The sequence below is a fragment of the Peromyscus californicus genome, unplaced genomic scaffold (assembly GCF_007827085.1).
Source record: "Peromyscus californicus insignis strain IS unplaced genomic scaffold, ASM782708v3 Scaffold_7__1_contigs__length_154581171, whole genome shotgun sequence".
Lineage (NCBI taxonomy): Eukaryota > Metazoa > Chordata > Mammalia > Rodentia > Cricetidae > Peromyscus > Peromyscus californicus.
The window spans coordinates 109,647,008-109,666,835 of record NW_026294595.1 but is presented as its reverse complement, the minus strand read 5'-3'; the positions used below and the strand labels follow the sequence as shown (position 1 = coordinate 109,666,835).

Genomic DNA, 19,828 nt, shown 5'->3' with positions numbered 1-19,828 from the left:
ATGGGACTATTCACAATACTTCCTTGGTGGTCACTATGAGAAATAAGCTAGCTAATTTTTGCAAAGAGTATAAATCTTCTGGCTGATGGATATTATATTATATTTATTATATTATATACATGTTTATTAAATGATAGATTAAAAGTAAATGAAGAATTTGAAGGAGACTATCCCTCCTCTGAAATAAGTTCCTTTTAATGAATCAGTACTAGATTTTGCTTGTTTGAGACAAGTACACTGTTTCTGGATTAACCATTCTAACATTTAAGTCTCATCTAATAGAAAGACCAAAACAGCCCTGGAAAAGAAACTATCAAGCATCAAGCACACCAGTTCTTAAATAACAAAATAACTAATGATTAACAATGAAACCACTTGACTAAAAACAAAAAAAAAAAAAATCAAAACATTGAAATATCCTCTCCACTATGAAGAGAGACAGCTAGACTTGGGCAGATGATTCCAGTTGATAACTTGGGGAAATCAACCAACTGCTCCATTCATCAGCCATTGGTCCCTCTGCAGAGTCCATCCCCCACCAGGAATAATTTGATGCTGACAGCAAAAATAGAAGGCTATCTCTGATTAGTTTTATTGAACCAATTAACATTGAATCCAGAGATGGGGAGGGGTTTAACTGACCCTCAGAACGTTCCTTCCTGCACCCACTATGTGCTCCCAGTCCCACCCTTGGTCTCAGGAATGTTTCCTTTAAAATCAACACTATTTTTAGTCACTGAAATGTGGAAGCTTTTGTTAACTCTATTTAGAGAGCATGCAGGATGCCAGCTAAATGTCCCACTTTGCCTCATCCCTCACCAGACCGACAGTTGGAAACATTTAGTTCTGCTCTGCATCCATTGTGTCTCTGAAGCCATTTGAGTGATTTAAATCACAGATAAGTATTTGCAAATGAGCTGAAGAAATAAAGATGTGTCTGAACACTCCAAACTGCCTTGTTAAGAATATGCATGGTTCTAGGTTAATTCTTTGGGCTCTGGTTAATGCTTTGCAAATTGCAACAGAGTTCTTCCCTGGTTGTAATGTTTCCTGGCTAGATTTGTGCTTCCAGGTCAAGAATTTGTTTAATGTTGTTAAAAGATTTTTTTTCAAACTCTCCACCTACAGAATTGCAGAGGAAACGAAATTCTGCCCAAAAAAAGCTCTTTGTCCACTTTCCAAATAACCTCCAACTTGCTAAGAAAACAGCAGTAAACTTAGTATTGTCATATTTCATCGAACATTACTGTGATTAGCTTTAGACTAACATGGTAGTGTGGTGATACCCTAATAATCTTGCCTGAGGATCTGAGGACAGAGTCAGCCACTAGATAAGACCTAGAGGTCATGCAGTGGTGGCACACACCTTTAATCCTATCACTCTGGAGGCAGGGATCCATCTGAATCTCTGTGAGTTCAAGGCCACACTGGGCTACATGAGATTGATCCAGTATAGGAGAGAAATAGAGCCAGGGAGTGGTGGCACACACCTTTAATCCCAGCACTTGAGACCTCATGCCTTTGCTTGGGAAGCACGCACACCTTTAGTCCCAGGAATTAATATGGCAGGGCAGAGAAAGGCATGAGGAAACAGAAACTCACTCTCTTTAGGCTGAGGATTTTGTAGAAGTAAGAACTAGTGGCTGGCTGTTCTGCTTCTCTGATCTTTCAGCTTTCACCCTAATATCTGACTCTGAGGTTTTTATTAAAAGACCATCTAAGATTCGAACAACATTATAGAGATATCAAGATACTCCAAAAAAAGCTGATATTAACCCCACTTTACAGATGGTAAGGCTAAGCATTACATGCACCAAGGATGTTGGCCAGAGTGAATAACCGGGCTGCAATGAATCTGAAACTTGAGTGAATTTAGCGAAAGCACCAAGTTTCTAAGACAGGGTATGTGCAGGAGGCTTCACAGCCTGAGATATCCAGTGCCCTGCATGTGGCATTTCTATGATCATTCTTCTCCATGGCTTCCTTGGTGGAACTGGAACTTTCAGTCATTATTAATCCATTGCAGAAAGAGAGGAAAGGGTTGAAGGTTTTTGGAAACACTGAGACTTTTCATCCTTAGCTCTCTCTCTCACTCCTCCTTCTCTAACAGACCACTATGCCCTGTATCCAAACTCAGTAAAGTGATAACCAATAGAGCAATATATTCTGTAATAGGAATGGCTTCGGACTTAGCATCTTCAACTGTGAACAAGAAAAGCATTAAACCATCATATTAAATTCTCATCAGTTAGATGCAAAAGAACAGGCCTAAGAAGGAGTGTGGTGGCACAAGCCTACTGCCTCAGCTATGTAGGGAGGTTGGGCCAAATCACTGGAGCCTTAAGAGTTGAAGATCCATGTCTAAAACTACCACAACAAAAGCTCAAAATGGGCCTTCAGATCCTCACTGACTTGTTTGGAACTGACTTTATGGAGCTCCGTTCCCACTCTCCTCTGTCTCCTCTGTTGTTCATAATCATGAGAGTGATGATGTTCATTGGCTTAATTTATGTTAACAGACTAAAAACAGACCCTATAATCTCCATTGTTTGCCTTGTATGCCTGTCTATGAAAACAAAAGTTAGATGCTGCACAGGCACGGAAATGAGGCTTTGTAGTTGCGTGTGGAATTCTAACAGTTACTAAAGACTGAGTCAACACTGCAGCTGATACAGGGCCAGGGCCCCAGACTTGGGGAAGACATATAGAAACACCAACTTGTAGATTTTTGGCCTCCGAGGACAAGTCAAACCATAAACCACAACTCACTTCACTTTTCCCTCACACCACTAGAGAGTGATACCTGTAGACCACAAGGCTGATGTAACAGGATTTTGGCTTCTCATTCATTCCTTCATTCTTCATTCACCATATGTGGCTGGCACCTGCAGAAGCTTCACTTGGTATGAGCTCTCAACATGAACTGAAGAATGAAAACTCTCATGGTTTTGACCTGGAAAGCACCTGGAGTCAAGCCCTGACGCGACTGCTTACAGGTGTCTTTAGCCACTTTGAGCCAACTTCTCTGCAGCGAAACAGGCCTGCTAATGCTGGCTGAATGTGGAGAGGATCAATCCGTATAGCACCTTTAGAGATCCAGTGCATATACTGTGTAGAGCACATAACAGAAATAGCAGCTTCCCGCAGGAAATCGGCAATGTTTGATGTCTTCAGAAGGATGAGGGAAGCATTGAAGCATCACAGGAGAGTGTGGATTCTGGATTCAGAATCTAATAAGGAACTACTTCCTGTTTCCTCATTTATCACATATCTCATCTATAGAGTGAAACAAGCCAAGTACTCAGTTCATGAGACTGTTTTGAGGTTTATATGAACACTAGCAACTATGTATATACCCTACTACAAGCACTCTGTAATGATTGGCTATTTATTATTACAATCATCATCATCATTTACACAAGAACAAGTAGAAACACACACACACACACACACACACACACACACACACACACACACACACACTCAGTGCCAACTAAATAATTTTGGTAGGCTCTGAGATGTTCTGCCCATAAAGGAGGCTCCACATAAGGAGCTTGAGACCTGCTATCTCATTTATAAAAAAGCTATCATGCACAAGAAAATTTTTGATTCATTGTGTTTGACCCTAAGGATAAACCAGCCTCAAAGGATCAAAATAACAGGAAACTCTCTCTTTGCTTAATTGAAAGAAAGAAAGAAAGAAAGAAAGAAAGAAAGAAAGAAAGAAAGAAAGAAAGAAAGAAAGAAAGAAAGAAAGAAAGAAAGACCAACCAATATGACAGAGAAGACAGAATGCTTCTGGAAAGAGGGAATTTGGGGTGACTGGAGAAATCAAGGCAGCACCTACAAGTTTCTTTTAGAGAGGTGGCCCCAAACCACCACAAACACTGACTCGAGGGAGCACAGCTGATCTTTGAGAGCCTCTGGAGACTGAAATAATTAATCCCAATAAACAGGTAGATGCTTCAGAACTACAACCATGTAATGAGGACATTGCCCAAGTGCTCTGAGTCCATCAGGTTGGGTACCCTGTTTCTTCTAGGCCAGGACTTTATGCTGTTACTTGTCCACACAGCTCACTCTTTCCAAACAGAGAGCTGGTACAGAAGCTCGCTCACCTCTCAATCTGACGATCTTTCAAGGAAACAGCAAGGAACACTATTTGTTTGAGATGAGAACCTGGCCTTTGGTGACCGGTCCATTTTCATTCATGGCTTATTGGCATTCACTGGTCTCCTGCTGGAAATTAATTAAGGTTTGTGTTCAGCAGGAGCTGGTATTTGCTTTGAATCCCAGACTCTAACACCTGAAACTCTAAAATGACAAAAACCACATCTCCAATTTGGGGCTCGATGAGGCAAATTGGAGGAGCCCCCTGTAGCTCCCAGCTATTCTGTTCTGAACAATGCACTATAAATGTTCCCAGCCACAATATACCAGGTGGATTGCAGCCTCTTGGAAGTTCCTGCTGATTTTACCAAGGGGGAAAAATGCATACCTAGATGGGACAGAAAAAGCCAATTTGAACAGGCAAAAACTAATATTTTCAGTATTTGAATATTTTACCATTATCTTTGTCATGATACTTCTCTAGTCCTTTTCTGAAAGAAATAATTCATTGTGTATAGGAAAAATTCTAGCAAGTCCCTTAAGTAGACTGAATTATTCCAGCTAATAAGATTTCTGCTTAACAGAGGGCATATCACCCATGGATTTCTCATATTTCCCATACATATGCCTTTGAAAATCTCTATGTATCTCTGTGGCATTCTTGTAGCTTCCATCTGCTCAGAAGAGTAAATATAGACACTTTGGAGAATGTCAAGAGTTTGAAGTAACCCTTGCCAGGAAGGCAAATGGGGAAATAAAATCACGACCTTTACTTTGAAACCCCAGGTCTCTATAAAGGATAACATAACAAAGAGGGAACAGGAAGCTTTCTTTTGTCCCAGATTTTTTTCTTATGTTTTCAAGAGCTGCTCCTGAGAGCAAACCATCTATTTCAGGGACACGCACAGGACATCTCAGATGGATTCAATTCCACCTTTACCAGGACAGGCTACTCCTCAGGACTACTATACTCCCACTAGATGGCCACACATGGTGAGCTTTGTAATCAATTCCTACCTTACAGCAGATCAGTAAGTGCAGTCAATACAGGTTGTTGTAATTTTATTTCTCTACATTTTCTTGCATCTCTTTACACCAAGACAGTCTCCCAGCAGCCCTAAAGCTCTACCCCAATGCCCAATGCCCAAAACTACATCAATTATGGCACAATATTTGATAAGTAAAATTATTTCTTAGATAAGAAGGGCCCAAGCTTTGACTTGAACATTGCACATGATCAAATAAAAGGCATGCTGATAAAATAAAATTAAAAAGTAAAAAATGGATTAGAGTACGTGTCTTATAATTTCTCCAAGAGGCAGTGGTCAGAACACTCTTTAATTAGAGAAAAAACTAGACATGGACATTCCAACACAGGGTTAGAAAGCAATGGTGACTTTGTGTTACATTTCTAACTGAAAGCCAAAGATTTAAGTAGCCAAAACACAACACTGACATTAGATAAAGTATAATTAAAAGGCTAATTTTGATGCCATCAAATCTACTTAAAACTGAATTGTAGTTGACTTCAATTGGCCACATCTTTGGCCCTAATCATTGAGTGCCAGAATGTTGAATAACTGTCATGTGATCAGCAGATGCTATCATAAAAATGGAATAGTTTCCCAAATTAGAGAATTGGCATGTGTTTCTTTATAAAAGAAATTAGTTTAACAATCTTCATTATTTTTCTTGACAAGTCACCAATTGTTCATTTTGCACTAAATATAGCTAAAATACTAAACTAAAGGTTTCAGAGAACCTAAATGAAGGGCTCAACCACTCTACTAGTAGCAATGGAAGCAAGAAAAAAAAAAGAAGCTATAAATAATGCAATCACATTTGAAGGCTGAGCAGGTGCTTACATGAACACTGAGTTCCTATCAGGCATCAAGCACTGTGCAAAGTGCATCACCTTTACTGACATTTTTAATCTTGCTAATACCTGTAGGAGGCAGTTGCTATTATTATCTCTATTTTGGTATGAAGTCATCAAGGCAAAAGGAAAAGTGATGTGCCAAGCTCAGACAGTCAGGAAATGATAAAGCCATTGTTGGAATCTAGGTAGTCTCACACCAAGGCCACAGTCTTACCAAATCCTAACTCCTGGAAATGATGCAAATTCTGCTAACCTTCTGGCTATGCAACCTAAGTATCAACTCCATTTATTTCCTTAGGATATATCCTTCAATGCAGATTTACTGAGTCAAAGTGAAACACATTTTCAATTTATACTTGGTGCCTAGATGGTAAACAGACCTGGTCTATCAGGAAAGGCAGGTGAGAGGACCCCAGATGGTGGACTCGGCATGAGCAGAAGGGCACTGGGGATGTGCTTCAGCAGCAGCAGCAGGAGTTTCATTTGTCTACTGAGTGGAAAACATAATGATGCAAGAGAGAGAGAGGTCTCCCATCCTAGGAGTCTGGTTTCTTTTTAATCTCATAGATTTTATGTTTTCCTTGAATCTAGGAAAAGCATACACTTGCACAAATGAATATGGCATTGTTATTTTGAAACAAAAGGAAGCATTATGGATTCATCAGTGCTTCCTATTTCTTAATAAATTACAGAAAAACCCTTTTTACAAACTCTTTACAATAGAGAAAAATGATCTGACTAATGAATTTGGGGCATCAAACTCAGTTCTTTGAAAAGGGCCTCCTTTCTTTTAGCTGTAAGAAAGTTTTACAGACAATATCGCTGTGTTTTGCAGGGAAAATGATACTGAAGAATCCAACAGTAGCAGGATATAGGTTTTCTGAACTTACATTCCTGAAGAAAAGTTGTATTTCCAGAAAGGGAATAGGGTTCCTTCAGCTCCCATGACTGGGTCTTGGAATTCCAAGAGTCTAACTAGTAAGAATAGGCAGAGAAGATTCCTCTAAGTATATGGTCTAATATAGATTTTTGCACCCAATTCTGGCCCAGGTAGAAGATACACACACACACACACACACACACACACACACACACACACACACACACACACACACACACACAGAGTCACTTATACACAACCACTGCCTAAGAAGCCAGAATGTCCCTCAAATGAAGTTGATGGTGGTATTATTTACAAAGTCCTTATCTCTGCAATAAGTATTGCCATTTCCTGAGGCTATGGTGAAGATATATCACTTGTGTCTTTAAGTCATTCCTGCCGGTTCTTCCTCATAGACAGTCCACTTTTAGTGAATACTCACAATGAGTCAAGAACTGCACTACACTTTGCAATTAGGAAACAATGGGAGTACCTTTCCCAAGTGCCTATAAATAATGTCTCCCAAACAAATAGCTGAAATTGTAGAGAAGGAAGGTCTGTGAAGCAATACCAATGGGAAGGTGAGACTGTGATTTTGGGGATAGGCCCTTTTGACCTATGGTGCAAGGCTTTAATGATCCCAATTCATCATCTTCCCTATATCCAAGTCTCTCCATGGAATCAGCAGATACTCTGTTCTTTGAAACTAGTTTAAGAAATGTGACATGTTCCAGCCAATGGGATATTAGAAGTGGTATGACAGAGCATGGAGAAGCACTTGGTGTCTCCACTCTGTCCTGCTGTAAATATATTTTGCAGCAAGTGTGCTGTGGGATGAGACAGGTTGGGAAGAACTAAGTCACCCTACTCTTCCTAGCTGAAGTCATCTCAGACTAGACCCTAGCTATGGATTCCCAAGCATATAAGTGAGCTTAGCTAAGAAAGGCCAAAGTGAACCCAATCTCTCAAGTGTGTGAGCAACAGATGCCTACTGTTGCCATGTAGGGCAGCATTATTGTAGCGAGAGCTAGATGATACATAAGGTGGCATCCAAGCTGAGTACTGAGAAACAATATGCAAGGTAAATCAAGAAGAAAACCTTCAACTTTGAAAAAAGTAAAAATGAAGATAAATTGATGAATCTGGGGATCTTTGGGGTATGAAAGCAACTAAATATGATGATAGATCAGATAGGAGACATAAGTCTAAGAAGCACTCGTGGATGACACTTAGGCATCCAGTTTGGGCAAATAAATAGATTTGCTATAAAATTTACTGCAAAAGGAACAATTGGGAGTTTAAGATTAGGATGAAGGTGTGAGAATGACATGCAAGTGGACATGTCAGATAGCCTCAAAGGAGACATATGGAGGGTAGGGTGGTATGAACTTGGGAGTGGAAAGCAGAATATTTCTATCCAAGGTCTGATAAAGTGAATGATTGAGAATAGATTTAAATTGGGCCTAAAAGTAGCATGTGCATGTTTATATGTGCAAAGTAAGGCACATGATAAAAATGCAATGTGACTTCACTAAAAACAAAAACAAGAGAAACCCAAAATGGTATTTTAAAGTATAATTATTAGGGAGCTTAGCCTATAAGTCTTTATGTATTACTGAAAGTACTGGGCAGAAAGAATAGCCTAAGAGCCTCAGTCAACTTCCATCTGAAAAGAGAAGATGTTCCTGGAAGAAAGTAGACCCACAAACAGGCTCCAAGATAGAACCTGAGAGCAGTTGCTGTCATAATGGAGGATAAGTGGGTGCCAGAGTCCTGGGGCACCTCTGATGTCTCCCATTGAGTCTGTTCTAGGTAATCTACTATGTCTACCATTGTATCTGTCCATTCATAAACTATCTACTATCTAACAAGCATCTATCTAGTAGCTCTATATTCCTGATAAATGGCACCATAGGTAGCATTTCCCACATATAACATGTCTAGACGTGTATTCAATTATATTTTAAATACTATGCTTCATTCATTGAAGTTCCAGTGCTCTATAACATCATCAGCAATTTGAAGAAAGAAAGAAATGCTTAACAAGTACTTCTAAAATTACAGAAGAGATGGTGTTTACATGCAGTTCTTGTGCTTTTAATGTGAGGAACAAGAATGCAAACTGTGTTGTTTTTTTTCTCTCAGCACCTATCCTCATAAGGAGTCTTGAAAGGATAACATGACCTCCACTGATGACTCTTAGAGTTTGAAGATTTAGCAATTTAATTCAAGTTCTTGCTTCATCTTATTAGAACAGGCATTCTGAGAGACTGTGATTCCACACATCTTACAAGAGCATGAGAGCCTATAAAGTCAATGGGAACTCTGCACAGTAAAACATGTCAGCATTGAGGTTATGACTAAAGAGGCACAGAACATACTTCAAGATGCATGAAAATTAACATGTGATGATGGCCAGTCCACCAGAAACCTTCCTGTAAAATGTCTGATTTTAATTCCTAACAGAGTGTCCACTCCTCACCTTTAAAATACCTCACATCTGCTAGGCATGAGTGATTCTAACATCCACAGAGTCTCAAGAAAGCTTTCTGTTCCCAATCAATACTCTCACTCTCAGCCATCCCTTGGTGGATATGATTATTATTACTTGGCATTCAATTGCCTTTCCCCATTTTCTCCAGTTCCCTTTCAAGAATTTTGTCAATAAACAATTAAAGAGGCCATGGCATTTAGTGGCTTTCCCCCATACTATTTTTGTACTTTAACATCAATGTACAGCTATTCTCTGATTATTGAACAGTTTTACTACGAACATGGCAAAGCACACTTTAGAATATAAGTTCATCTCAGTTGGTACACTCACACACTGAGACAATTTTACCCTTAATTTTATACATCTGTGTATAGGCACAAAGGCACACATATATGCATATAAATATATGTGTGTATGCTTGCATAATGTCAACATATTTGTATATATGTGTATGTAGATAATGATAGACAGACATAGGTCTATACAGTTATTTTTACCCAAGTTCTTCCTAAATAAGGCACAAAAAAACTATGCACTAAAATAGCATAGGATGCTGAGTAGGAATTATTTTGCATTGAAAAAATGCTCTTTAAGCTCCCTCATCTTCCACATCAGTGGTAACACAAACATATGATCACCTCATCATATGTAAAAGTATAAATGAAACAGCAACACAGGTAAGCCTCATGCATTCTCCTAAATATACGACCTCAGTTTTCACTGTGCATGTAGTAGAAGGAGAGACAGACAGAGACAGAAACACAAAGACACACACACACACACACACACACACACACACACACACACACACACACACACAGAGACAGACAGACAGAAACAGAGACATAGAGGGGGGTAAGAGTGAGAGACCTACACACACATGGCTAGACATGGCCCAGCAGAAGAAGGACAAGCAAAGCAGCCCTGACTTGAGGGGGAAGCAGTTGTTCACAGGTCCCTTCCTTTGCTCCCCTTCCATTGCAGACCACCATTTCCTCCAGATTGGAGACAACCATCCACACCTCAACACTAAGGAGGAAAGTCACCAAAAGGTTGTTTCCCACCTCAGCTAGCAAGGCACAGCCAGCTGCCTGTTCTCAGGGGGCACACTTGCTCCAGTTTCCCCCAGTCTGGATTGTACTTAAAGATAATGGACATCGGGCACAATATGGAAAGAAAATTTTGGATCATCTCAGATTCTCTAAAGCACCAAAATACAATGAGGAAGAACTCCAAAGAATTTCAGAGTATTGATGGATACATGACAACCCACACACTCATACACAAGCACATCCACACTCATGTCTTACTTAAGACAAAACACTGGACACTCACAGGAACTCTGTGCCTTGGGGAGGCCTTGGGATATCCCAGAGGAGTTTCAGTAAGGATCCAGTGGTGATGGTGTACCAGAAACCAGATGCCTTAAACCAGAGCAGCAGCTCATTGCAATGAACATTTGCTAGTAAGGTTGATTGGACAAGAGGGTATGTTAAGTGGCCCACTGCTGCCACTGCCACCAAGACAAATGAAGAGGTGATGGAGATCAGGAAAGATGGAGAAGTGAAGAGGTTTTTTTTGTCTTGTTTTTGTTTGTTCACTTGCTTGATTTGTTTTGGTTTGGTGTGACTTTTTAAAATTTTTCTTTTGGGGGCACTAAAGGGGTGAGGGGAGGATATGGGGGGACTTGGAGGTGAGTAGAATTAGAATATATGATGTGAAATTCCCAAAGAATCAATAAAGAAATTATATTTAAAAAGTGACAAAACATTGACCTAAACATACTTAGGAAGCTACAGGAAGAGATAATTAATGATGCAATTAAGTTGAATATTCAATGGCTAGTTGCTAACACAATACCATAAATTTACTTTTTCATAGAATATTATTATGCCCTCTGGTTTTTACCCGGAAATAACTGCAATGGCTATCTTAACACAGATATTAACCCTCTGCATTGTTTGGTTGAGGTAAATTAGTTAAACAAATTCAATCAAAATTGCCATAGTAGTCTTTCTCCTACAAAAATTATAGCTTATTTACTGTCACTTTAGATTGAATAACATAGTAAATGAAATAGACACAGCATTCTGCTGTTTTGTGTGTATTTATATAAAATAATATCCTCACTACAGTAACTACGGGCCAATATATGAGAAGGAATTGATGGTATATATAGTAGTATAGTATATATATAGTAGTATACATACCAATTACATCATGACTAAAGGCTACATGATGGCTAATTTCCTTAAGCTAAAAATATAAGCATTTTTACTCAACAATTTTGGTCATAGACTAATTCACAAAGCAGTCTATTTGCTCATTTTGATAAATCTTCAGTCACAAACATATATTTGCTGCATGATACATCTTAGATATCCTTTTAAGGCAGATATAAAATGACTGAAATGTTTTCTCAGCCCAGCTGCTCTCAAAATTTATCAAGAAATATGCAAATAAAATCACATTTACAAAACATGAGAATAATATAAACTTTACTAAGTCTTCAGGTCAAGATGTGACAAGAACATTTTTCCTTCTATCATATTTTATGTTATTTTTGTTATGAAATAACAATACACAAAAGGATTTATATCAGACATGTGTGCATATCCTAAGTCTTTATAATAAAATAAGTCTATCTCTCAATTTAAAACAAATTAGGAATATCACTTTGTTTCTCTCCTAAATTGTACTGTTTTCTGTTTATATCCACCAGGAGAAAACACTTTATTAAAATTCTGGGTTAATGCCGGGCAGTGGTGGCGCATGCCTTTAATCCCAGCACTCGGGAGGCAGAGCCAGGCGGATCTCTGTGAGTTCGAGGCCAGCCTGGGCTACCAAGTGAGTTCCAGGAGAGGCACAAAGCTACACAGAGAAACCCTGTCTCGAAAAAAAAAAAAAAAATTCTGAGTTAATGGTACTCTTGATTTATGCTATAGTTCTGTGGGAGAGACATGTGATAATTAACAAAGTCTAGAGAGGTAGCTCTGTGGTTAAGTGTGCTTGCTGCTCTTTCCAAGGTCTTGGGTTGGGTGCCCAGCACCCTTGTAGGATGGCTCACAACTGTCTGTAACTCTTTTGGTGGATATGGCACCCTCTTTGGCCGCTGAAGGTACCCACATATGTGTGGTATTCGTGCACATACACACACACACACACACACACACACACACACACACACACACACACGCACACATACAAATAAAATATGTTTAAAGATGAAAAGTATATTTAAATTATATGTCTTGAGCTTTATAAGTAATATGTTAAGTTGTTTATAGCCTTTCTGGAGTTTAAGCTTGTATGTCTAAGAGTTTAAAGTGTTTCTGCAGGTAGCAGTAGCTAATTTTTACTATAGTAAAATTCAAGAGCAGGACTATGCTACTGTTGATTCCACCAATATTCACCTGTACTGCTCGCTCTTGCCTTTTTTGCCCTTATGAACACACCACCACTGTGGTGATATTTATTTGTGCTGAAATGTGGTGATATTTTATTTGTGCTTTAATAAATAAAGTCTGCCTGAAGATCAGAGGAAATAGCAAGCCATTTTAAGCAAACAAAGAAGTTGGGCAGTGGTAGCACACTCCCTTAATCCTATCACTTAGCAGGCAGGATCTCTTTGTGTTCAAGGCCACACTAGGGAATAGAGCCAGGCATGGTGACACACGCCTTTAATACCAGTACCAACCATAGAGGCCTGGAGGTCTGTACAGACAGAAAGTGACAGAGCTGTGTAGGAAGAGGAAGTGAGGTATCTGGGCTAAGAGCGCCAATGAGAGGGCAGAACAGCAAGGCAATAAAAACCTGGGTAGACAGGAAGTCTTGCCATTTGGAAGCTGCAGAGTTGGTGAGGTGAGGTTGGCTGGTGACTTTCCCTATTTCCCTGATCGAAGGCTTTCACCCCTATATTTGGCTCCGTGGTTTTTATTTAATAAGACCATTTAGAAATTCGTTTTCACACCACCGAGCTTCTTACAGTTCTCTCCATGAACTTGAGCTACTTTTTTGGTGGGGGATATCACCCCAAAATTGTTTTTATAGGTACAAAGAATACAATGTTTAATATCATAGGATAACATGACATTCTTTCCCAAATGCTGTCACTTTGCTCTCTTACTTCACAGAGAATAGGGATACTAAATAACTAACATGATGCTCATGCCTCAGAATTGCCAGTTTGTCTGCCACTAGTCTTCTGGAGAAGAACACACACTATGGTATCATATTTCCATCTTCCTACTTTAGGAAAAGTGTAAAATGGTTGTGCTTATTAGTCTGACCAGGAAAAAAGAACTGAATAAAAACTGTATCATTTCAGGATGGTAGGAAAGGGGGTTTCACCACAAAAAAACCCACATATCCTGCCTATGGTTTATATGATATTAGAATCATATTTTCATATTTTCCCTAACTATGTAAAGTAGGCCATCCTTTAAGTAAGTTTACAGTTTCTCTATGAAAATGGTTTCTGCTTTGCAAAGTCTGAGATGAAGCAGATTTCTGCCATGTCCACCTGCACCATTTTTTCCTGAACTTTTGCACATGCTGTCCTGAGATGAGTCACTCAGGACAACATCATGGAGTCCTCTCATGCCCTGTGATGGAACTCATCTTCCCAACACAAACTCACTCTTGTCAGTTTTCTCCTCCTCTGTGGCATCTGTGTCCACCTGTGCTCACAGACTGAGAACTCAGTCATCACAGACTCTTTCTCTCTCAAGCTTTCGTTCATTGACAACAGGCAGCAACTGAGGGTTTCCACACTATGAGCCATGGGCCTTTGGGATCCTGTTGAGTGTCCCCAAGACCAAATGCTATTGTAACACTACAAGGTACCGAACTTTTCACTGTGATGATATTTTCACTGCACAAAAGCAATGAAGAGCAAAACACCTGGTATCATCACTAAAATGAGGCCATTGCCACTATACTTCCTGGAGATCAAGTCAATGTGCTATTCCTATAAATGTCCTTCTTTTTTTTTTTTTTTTAATTTTTTTTTTTTTTTTTTTTTTTTTTTTTTTTTTTTGGTTTTTCGAGACAGGGTTTCTCTGTGTAGCTTTGCGCCTTTCCTGGAACTCGCTTTGGAGACCAGGCTGGCCTCGAACTCACAGAGATCCGCCTGCCTCTGCCTCCCGAGTGCTGGGATTAAAGGCGTGCGCCACCACCGCCCGGCTAAATGTCCTTCTTAAAGCTGTCAATCTGTTGTTCTAGAACTTCAGTGTTGTTAGTCCCCATGGGAAGAATGATAGCTTTGCTATTTCTTGACATCTAAGAACATGTTTCATTAGGATTTCCTGTGATCAAATGGGCAGAATATAAGACAAGCCTCTTTAGAGCACCAAAACTCCAGAAGTAGAGGTTTGATCTGAGCTGGCCCTCTGCCTCATGCAAGGTCCTGTCTCCTCAAAGCATGGCTGATGAGGAAAACGAAGGGTACTCAGTCCTGAGTGTGTGGCTGGCTATTTTCTTGAAAATGGAGGAAGTAGGTCTGTCACTTCAAAGTAAAGAACTGATAGTATTTGTTACCATGGAAAATGGAAGCTTCTATGCCTACCTCAGAGTCCACAAAAATAGTATTCATCACCAAAGCCTGAAGGCTTCCCAATACTGCAGACCTTTCTGGTAAGACCAGATATGACAATTAACGTGGCCATATAGGACATCATTTCTCATGTCAAGCATTATCTCCTTGGAAAAGAATCAGTCAGATAAGACTTCACCGTGAAAAATTCTTTGCTATAGCAGCCACTAACAGTGTGCTCATGAACTGAACAAACATTTACCAAGTACCTACTATGTGTTAAGTTCTAGGATACACACATGATAAGAGGCAAAAAAATTTAGATGCTTTCCCAGGAGTTTTACATATAAACATTAATTTAATGTATGATAAAAGGAGTGTGAACATCATTTTGCTAAAAAAAGAATGGGACATAGCAAGGTTGAAGGACTTGATTAAGATCATAGAACAAAGCCTTAAGATACCCATCCTAAACTTTAGGACTCCAAACTGCACTTTTTGAATAATAAGAGCATCTCTTTAAAATGTGTCCAGCATCATTTTATCGTTGTCACAGGAACTACTGATTATGTGCCCATTTTATAGGTTAAAAAAACTGATTTTTTTAATGTAACTAACCATCATTCAATATACAAGAGACTCAGAATCAAACACAGACCTGCTTCCTTTCTTAACCATCAGGCTACACTTCCATGGACAGTTCCTTGTTACACACCCTCAAAGCAATAAATAAACCCATTACCAGGCATTAGGATGGAAGAAGGTTTATGTGAGAATGTTCAAGATTGACAGGGCAGGCAAGTTAAACAGTTCATTTGCCGGTCCTCACTCAGCCCTAAGGATTTCATGCTTATCCTATAAGCCAGATGATTGGAAAGTTCCTTTCTTCTGTCAGTCTGTTCTAGAACATTTGCATCCTTTGACTCACCATAGAAGATTATCCACATGAAAACACAGAGCAGAGCTTAGGAGGTGTCTGAAAGCATTTTCAATGTTATTTTTTGCTCTGTAGCATTTTCTTCCTTTTGCAGTCACTTAATCCTCCGAGAATGCAAATCAACCCTTTGCTATGTATTTTAAGACGTTTCCTAAAGCCTCCTGGAATAGATACATGAAAGAACAGAGGCTTAACCAGAAAGTCACATTATTTAATCTTTATATTTCCTCCACCTTAATATCATTTTCTTAGTTATCACCTTGTTAACGTCCATTTCCACATCTGTAAAATGGAACTGTAAAAACAGAACTCATTCCTGGAAAAATTCTGACAGCGACACAAGACTGACTTACTGAGTATTTAAGATACTGTAGGAAACATGTTAGTACCACGCTTTGTGAGGCAAAGGAAAAGCAACAGTGAGCTGCAAAGACCATAACAAGGAACACAGAGGTGGACCACAACAGAAGATCTTGAATGTTTACCCAAGGACCAATATGTCTTCAGAGAACAATGTGTCAAGGGCAAAAGTGGGAGATGCACTTTTTTTTTTTAGGAGGTGGGGTCTGAAGGAGGAAGCTAGATCACTGGGGATTTGTACCCTTGTAGGAGAAACCCAGCTGCCTTCTGCCTCCATAAACACACACTTAAAGTACCAGAGTACGGAGATACAGATCCTGAAGCTGTCTTCCTGGTCTGTCAAGTCTACAGATGCACATGACTTCTAAGGAAAACATTCAGACAAAGAGTAATAAGTAGCTAAGCCTGTATGAGAACCACAAAGTGAGGACCCCAGGAGACCTCTAGCCTTTCTTGAACCTTGGTCAGAGGCTTGGTGAACACAATGATGCCATTCTACTTCTCTTTCCATGAGCAGGAACAAGGTAAGCACAACAGCAGCTGGGCCAGGAAGGCCACAGAAATGCTTGGGTGGTGCCATTCAGGCAGGTAAATGCTGACACTCTGCAGGCACTGGATAGGAAGGAGTCAACTTACTGTTGGCCCAGAACACACTTTCTTATTCTTCCTTCACTCCTGACAGTGAGAAACATACATGTGACACTCTGAAAATTAAATTTTAAGACCATTTAAAATTACTGCCATACATAAGCTTCTATTCAATTTTCGGTTGGACTGGGCATCTTTCATTCTCACCCCTCCCCCACAAAAAATGCTACTGACAGGGAAGGTCATTCTGAATAAATAAATGAATGAAAGCCCCAAATACTTTCTAGTCTGCCTAAACTTGCCAGCAATTATAATTTATAATTGTAAGGTATACAGTTGCTACCTATTGTGTATGCTAATATTTTAAAGTCTCCTAAATAGGGTTAAAGTAGACAATTGCTTTAATTTCTTTGAATCGGTTGCAAAGGTCTTCTAGATTTTGGAGTTCTATGAAGGTGACAGAGCAGGGCTGGGACTGGATGGGAAGGTAAAGGTGATCACTGGTGTACAAAACATCCAAGCAACATAGTTTACCTTCAGATACTTTATGGGAAACTCAGCTGTGCTGTCCACAGCCCATTATCATTTGCCATTTCGGCATGGACTCCTTCAGTGCCTGTTGCTAGAGTTTTCCTTCCTGGCCCACAGTCAGGACAAATCTCTGACACCTGCCAGTCCTACAGCTGCTCAGACCCAACCAAGTAAACACAGAGACTTATATTGCTTACAAACTGTATGGTCGTCCCAGGCTTCTTGCTAACTGTTCTTATATCTTAAATTAACCCATTTCCATAAATCTATACCTTGCCATGTGGCTTGTGGCTTACTGGCATCTTTACATGCTGCTTATCATGGCAGTGGCTGGCAGTGTCTCCTCCCACCTTCCTGTTCTCTCAATTCTCCTCTCTGTTAGTCCCACCTATAGTTCCTGCCTGGCCACTGGCCAATCAGTGTTTTATTTATTGACCAATCAGAGCATTTGACATACAGACCATCCCACAGCAAGTGCCAAGTGTAAGCACTCCTAGCCTTGTCTGCCAGGTGACTGACCAAGAATTGGGTGTTAATGTCACACCCCTCAAGCCACTGACCCATGCCTGACGGGACTGGAAGAAGCACCACAGTTACCCAGTTCTTTGGTGGGAGGTATAAGAAACAGACTGTCTCCTAGGAAATTCCCAAGACATTCCAGCTCGCCAGGGCAGGAGCAACTTACTTGAAATGCACATCTCTAGTGACTTCTTCCATTCCCTCTCTTACTCCGCTAATGAACAAAAGAGTTTTCTGGAACTGTCTTTCTAAAAGTAACTGCACTGAAATTCTTGCCTCAGTCTCTTCCTAGGGTGTGGTGATTTGAAAGAAAATGGCCCCCAAAGGGAGTGGCACTATTAGGAGGTGTGGTTTTGTTGGAGGAAGTGTGTCACTGTGGGGGCAGGCTTTGAGGTCTCTTTTGCTCAAGCTTTCCTCAGTGTGACAGTCAACTTCCTGTTACCTGCAAGATGTAGCACTCTCAGCTTCAGCACCATGTCTGCCTGTCATGATAATAATGAACTGAACCTCTGAAACTGAAAGAAAGCCACCACAATTAAAAGTTTTCTTTATATGAGTTGCCATGGTCATGGTTTCTCTTCACAACAATAAAAAAACTAAGAGAGAAGCTGGTACCAAGGACTGGGGTACTGCTGTGATAGGCCTGACCATGTGTCTGTTTGGAGGAATTTGGACTTTGGTACTTTGGGTTATGAAAGCATTAGAATGCTTTAAGCATTGCTTAGTAGGTCATACTAGTAGGATCATGGAAGACAGTGGTGTTAAGTGTGATTTGATGGACTGTGGGGGTCTACTTCAAGAGGTTTCCGAGGAAAAGAATTTTAGTATGCTGCCTAGAGATCATTCTTGTGATACAGAAAAAAAGTGGCTGTCTTTTGCTTTTGTCCAAAGAGTCTTCCTAAGGCTAAAGTGAAGAGTTTTGGATTAATTCCGTTGCTAGAAGAAATCTCAAAACAGCTTAGTATAGACTGTTGTGTGGATATTAGTGGAAACTCTAATGAAGATTTATAATGAAAAGGAGCAAGGTGAGCAAATAAAAATACAAAGTGGACAGATTGAGCAAAGGGGTATGAGGAAATAGAATAGAGCTAAATCCTGTGCTCAAGGATATAAACAGATTATGAAATTGAATAAAGGGAGTGGTAACCTCAGGGCAAGTTCCCAGCTAAATTTCCAACTTGTGGAAATAAACTAAAGAAAAGCTTAGAGCCAGGTGTGGTGGGGCATACCTTTAATCCCAGCACTGGGAAGGCAGAGGCTGGCAGATCACTGACTTTGAGGCCAACCTGATCTACAGAGTGATTTTCAGAACAGCCAAGCTTAGGCAGTGAAAGACAGAAAACTGGTAAAGATGTAATTGAACAAGAGGGCTATGTTCTAGCCCCAGCAAGCAGCAGAACTTGGCAGCTTCAGCTACCTGATTCTGGCTTTAGAGTTAAGGATAGAAGAAAGGAATAAAGTCACTGAGACCAGGCACGTGTTAGGTGTGTCCCTGAATGAGGGGGCCTAGAAGAGAGGCCATTAAGTGAAGCTGTGACGTTATAGCCTGAATTGCCTTGGAGAACCCAAGATGTTAAGAGATGCCAGAGTCTTTGGATACCTGCCAAGCAGAGCTGCTAACAGGGAGTAGAAACAGAAAGAAGTGTGTTGCAGTCAACAAAGCTGAACAGAGTTAGAGATCTAAAGAGCACTTTGACAACAGATATGGAGCTGCAGAGTTTGAAGTTTGTCCAGCTGGTTTTCAGTCAGTCCTGCTTTTGTCCAGTATTTCCTTGCTATACTCCCTTCCCTGTGTTTTAGAATGGGAATGTATATCCTGTGCAGTTATATGTTGGAAGTCTGTGATCTGCTTTTTGACTTTGATTTTTACAGGGGAATTAGAGTTAAGAGATTGCCATACGTCTCAGAAGAGACTTTGGTCTTTGACACAAGTTTGAGATTGTTATAGACAATGGGGACTTTTGAAGTTGGAATGAATGCATTTTTTTTTTTTGCAT

General features: G+C 40.0%; 1 protein-coding gene across 2 annotated transcripts in view; it reads right to left on the bottom strand.

Moving 5' to 3' along the window:
• The window catches only part of Plcb1 (phospholipase C beta 1), a 714,140-nt gene that overhangs the window by 561,037 nt on the left and 133,275 nt on the right, over positions 1-19,828 (bottom strand). The window lies entirely within an intron of this gene.